Raw genomic sequence first — 5,554 nt, 5'->3', positions numbered from 1 at the left:
AGGGCACATGCCACACCAGCTCCTCCTGAACAATGCCACCCCACACCACCCAATGGCGTCATCAATAGGATCCCAAACTTATGGTCTCAGATGATCATTGATACATTTAGTGTTCCGTCCATGTCGCTCCTTGCTGCATTCCTTGTGAGGTGAAGAGGAAGAGCCCACCAGGATGGAGCCTTGTCCCATAGCCATCCATAGTAAAGGAAGAATAGAGGGCCGCCATGGTGTCTCAGCGGCAAAGAGATGGATTGGGAGTTGACCCCTGGGGATACAGTAGGGTGTAGTCACCAGGAGAGACTGCCAAAGTCCAGGCGAGGACAGCTGTGACCGTCCTGTGAGTGAAGAGTGAACCACCACGAGGGCCGGAGGGGCAACTGTGGGACTGCAAAGACCCCCTGAAGAAAGAGAGTGAAAGAAGCGAAGGAGCCAGCCTGGCGAGAGAGGCAACAATAAAGAGCACTGACCTTACCGATCCCATCGCTGATCTTCTTATACTGCCATTCTGCCTCCATGCAAACTGTTCTGGTTGTATGGACATGTGACCGCTGCAGCCAATCACTGGCTGCAGAGGTGCCTTGCTGGTTCCTGGTTACATACTTGCTCAGGTGAAAAAGTATGAAGAGCAACAGGGTTTCCGGACAGCATTTTGAGAGGAGGAATGTTGGGGATTATTTTAGAGCTTGCTTTTGGGAAAGCATACGATATCAGGGCTGGATAAACCCTTTGGCCTGAACCTGGGCCGTCCTGTACCCTCCTCCATTGGACGGAGACACACATAGACATACAGTGTACATCGTCCACCATGTGCACAAGGTCAGTCAGCTGCCACAACAGCCCTGCACTATAAAGGTCACCTACCTACCATACCAGGATCAGGGATTTGGCAGCATGTGGCCCGATGTGCTAGGAATGGTCGCCCCACGTACACTGTAATTACTACCGCCACCGTGTGATGGGCGTCTTACTTACTGCTCAGTGATGGACATTTTGATTTGATTTTCAATATAGTTTGTGCCCCGGCGGTATCACTTCCACTGCTCTGACTTCTATGTATCTGCTGCAATGTATTCGCTTTCTCCCTGGAGGTCGTGATCAATCTCCCAACTCCTGGCAGCCATCGCGCTCAGGAAGAAACTTGTCATCTGAAGATGATTGAGACGCTTGGTGCTAGTTATATTGGTCCAGATATTATATCCCTGAAAGTTATCATATCACACTAGAGGCTTATGGAGGATGAGGTTGTCGTATCGTAAGTGTGAGAATATAGTGCCCTCCTGTGTATGCTGAGACTTGTAGTACTAAATATAGAACAAATATAGTGATAAAGATACAAATATACATATATATGATCCAAAATATCTGTCATCTACTATGTACTGATCCTTACATCCTACTGATATTAACATCCTGTATTATTCTCCAGAGCTGAACTCACTATTCTGCTGGTGCAGTCACTGTGTACATACATTACATTACTGATCCTGATTTACATCCTGTATTATACTCCAGAGCTGAGCTCACTATTCTGCTGGTGCAGTCACTGTGTACATACATTACATTACTGATCCTGATTTACATCCTGTATTATACTCCAGAGCTGCGCTCACTATTCTGCTGGTGCAGCCACTGTGTACATACATTACATTACTGATCCTGAGTTACATCCTGTATTATACCCCAGAGCTGCACTCACTATTCTGCCGGTGCAGTCACTGTGTACATACATTACATTACTGATCCTGAGTTACATCCTGTATTATACCCCAGAGCTGCACTCACTATTCTGCCAGTGCAGTCACTGTGTACATACATTACATTACTGATCCTGAGTTCCATCCTGTATTATACTCCAAAGCTGCACACACTATTCTGCTGGTGCAGTCACTGTGTACATACATTACATTACTGATCCTGAGTTACATCCTGTATTATACCCCAGAGCTGCACTCACTATTCTGCTGGTGCAGTCACTGTGTACATACATTACATTACTGATCCTGAGTTATATCCTGTATTATACTCCAGAGCTGCACTCACTATTCTGCTGGTGCAGTCACTGAGTACATACATTACATTACTGATCCTGAGTTACCTCCTGTATTATACCCCAGAGCTGCACTCACTATTCTGCTGGTGCAGTCACTGTGTACATACATTACATTACTGATCCTGAGTTACATCCTGTATTATACTCCAGAGCTGCACTCACTATTCTGCTGGTGCAGTCACTGAGTACATACATTACATTACTGATCCTGAGTTACATCCTGTATTATACCCCAGAGCTGCACTCACTATTCTGCTGGTGCAGTCACTGTTTACATACATTACATTACTGATCCTGAGTTCCATCCTGTATTATACTCCAGAGCTGCACTCACTATTCTGCTGGTGCAGTCACTGTGTACATACATTACATTACTGATCCTGAGTTACATCCTGTATGATACCCCAGAGCTGCACTCACTATTCTGCTGGTGCAGTCACTGTTTACATACATTTCATTACTGATCCTGAGTTACCTCCTGTATTATACTCCAGAGCTGCACTCACTATTCTGCTGGTGCAGTCACTGTGTACATACATTACATTACTGATCCTGAGTTACATCCTGTATTATACTTCAGAGCTGCACTCAGTATTCTGCTGGTGCAGTCACTGTGTACATACATTACTGATCCTGAGTTACCTCCTGTATTATACTCCAGAGCTGCTCTCACTATTCTGCTGGTGCAGTCACTGTGTGCATACATTACATTACTGATCCTGAGTTACATCCTGTATTATACTTCAGAGCTGCACTCACTATTCTGCTGGTGCAGTCACTGTGTACATACATTACATTACTGATCCTGAGTTACATCCTGTATTATACCCCAGAGCTGCACTCACTATTCTGCTGGTGCAGTCACTGTGTACATACATTACTGATCCTGAGTTACATCCTGTATTATACCCCAGAGCTGCACTCACTATTCTGCTGGTGCAGTCACTGTGTACATACATTCCTGATCCTGAGTTACATCCTGTATTATACCCCAGAGCTGCACTCACTATTCTGCTGGTGCAGTCACTGTGTACATACATTACATTACTGATCCTGAGTTACATCCTGTATTATACTCCAGAGCTGCACTCACTATTCTGCTGGTGCAGTCACTGTGTACATACATTACATTACTGATCCTGAGTTACATCCTGTATTATATCCCAGAGCTACACTCACTATTCTGCTGGTGCAGTCACTGTGTACATACATTACATTACTGATCCTGAGTTACATCCTGTATTATACTCCAGAGCTGCACTCACTATTCTGCTGGTGCAGTCACTGTGTACATACATTACATTACTGATCCTGAGTTACCTCCTGTATTATACTCCAGAGCTGCACTCACTATTCTGCTGGTGCAGTCACTGTGTACATACATTACAATACTGATCCTGAGTTACCTCCTGTATTATACTCCAGAGCTGCACTCACTATTCTGCTGGTGCAGTCACTGTGTACATACATAACATTACTGATCCTGAGTTACCTCCTGTATTATACTCCAGAGCTGCACTCACTATTCTGCTGGTGCAGTCACTGTGTACATACATTACATTACTGATCCTGAGTTACATCCTGTATTATACTCCAGAGCTGTACTCACTATTCTGCTGGTGCAGTCACTGTGTACATACATTACATTACTGATCCTGAGTTACCTAAAAGGGGACATCAACCCCACAAATATTACCCCACTTGCCCCCGCTACAGGGCAAGTAGGAAGAGGCGGGCAAAGCTCCAGAATTGGCATATCTAATAGATGCACCTTTTCTGGGCAGCTGCCGGCTGCTATTTTTAGGCTGGGGGGACCTACAGTATATCAATGGCCCCTTACCAGCCTGAGAATAGCAGCCCCCAGCTGTGAGCTTTAGCAAGGCTGGTTGTCAAAAATAGGGGGGACACCACGTCATTTTTTAGTTATTTATTTCAATAGTTATAAAAACAACGTGGGGACCCCTCTATTCTTGATAACCAGCCTTGCAGAAGCTGCCAGCTGAGGGTTGCAGCCCCCATCTGTGAGGTTTGTCTTCAATAAAATATGGGGGAAACCACGTCGAGTTTCTCATTCATTTATTTCCGAACGATCGCATGCGGCGGCTGTGAAATTTCCCGATCATCCACACCTACTATCACTGTTATTAGCGGCAGCAGGTGTTGGATGATGGGGGTAACAGTCCCTAAAGCCCACACTTGCTGTCGTTCGGACTTTAATATAACGTTCACCATTCACCGGGGAACAGCGCTTACAGTAGCGCTTCTTCCCCGGCGGCTGTCTGTGTGGTACTGATGCGGCACAAGGTTGCCACACATAGTACACATACGGACACATGGACACAGATATCTCCGGCACCATTTTTTTTGGTACCGGAAATAAACAGACGTGTGAAAGTGGCCTTACTTACATTGGCAAAACTGCTGGTGGAATCGCCATCTCTGTTACATTCCCTTTCTGTCCACATGTCTGCAGAAGAAGGTGCTGCATGTGCTCAACATCTAGTCTGAACTTTTCTGTGGTCTTGGACCCAAGAATCCAGAGAGTTTGAGAATCGTAGCGCATCACTACGGGGTTTGTAGAGTTTCTTCTACTATATCCTGGGACTCAGGACTTTGGCGATCTGAGGTTTGGAACATTATTTTACAACAAAGAAACTTTCAATTTATTGCAATTCCTTTCGGAGTAGACCCAATCCTTCCTCAGGCAGAGCAGAAAAGGACTCACCTCCTCCTTTACAAAGAGGTCATAGGTGACATTATAAGGGCTGTTGGAGGTGACCCCTTTTATAAGGGAGGATGTGATCCCTTTTCTGCTTTTCCTGAGGAAGGAGTAGGGTCTACGCCGAAATGAGTTGCAATAAATTGGAAGTTTTTTATTCTTCCCACCTGGATTATCCTTTGTCAGCGGCAGCGCCCGCGCCGTCCTTTCTCCTTTACTTGTGTCCTCTCTCCATTTAGTACAGCGGCCGGAGCAGCAGCCACGATTGGACTATACATCACTCTTTACATAGTTGTGCCGCGCACAATCTGATCAGGGGAGCGACCACCAACCCTCCAACTTGCCCTCACCTGTTGCCCACGGTGTTACACTGGGAGCGCCTCTTGTTTTTATCTCTTCTGATTATTCTACAACAATGGCACAACAATACTTAGAGCTCTAGACACGATACTTCAGCTTTCAAAGGGCACTTGCCCCTCACAATGGCCCACTCTAACTCTTAGGTGGCTGAAACAATGCTAAAATTGCTTAAATAGGACAAAATAAATGTATATGAAATGGAAAGAGGGGGCAAATCTACAGAAGAATGAAGGGAATGCAGGGTAAGCGTTAGAAGAGCTAAAGCCAGTAATGAAGTGAGGCTTGCAAGGGAGACCAAAAGAAGCAAGAAAGGATTTTGAGGGTATGTCAAAAGCAAAAGAAAAGTCAAAGATGCTATAAGATTTTTACAGGCTGATAAGGGTGAAGTGGTCAGAAATGATGCCGAGAAGCTGAACTTTTACATT

This window comes from Ranitomeya imitator, chromosome 8 (genome assembly GCF_032444005.1).
Source record: "Ranitomeya imitator isolate aRanImi1 chromosome 8, aRanImi1.pri, whole genome shotgun sequence".
Lineage (NCBI taxonomy): Eukaryota > Metazoa > Chordata > Amphibia > Anura > Dendrobatidae > Ranitomeya > Ranitomeya imitator.
This window is presented reverse-complemented; position numbering follows the sequence as displayed.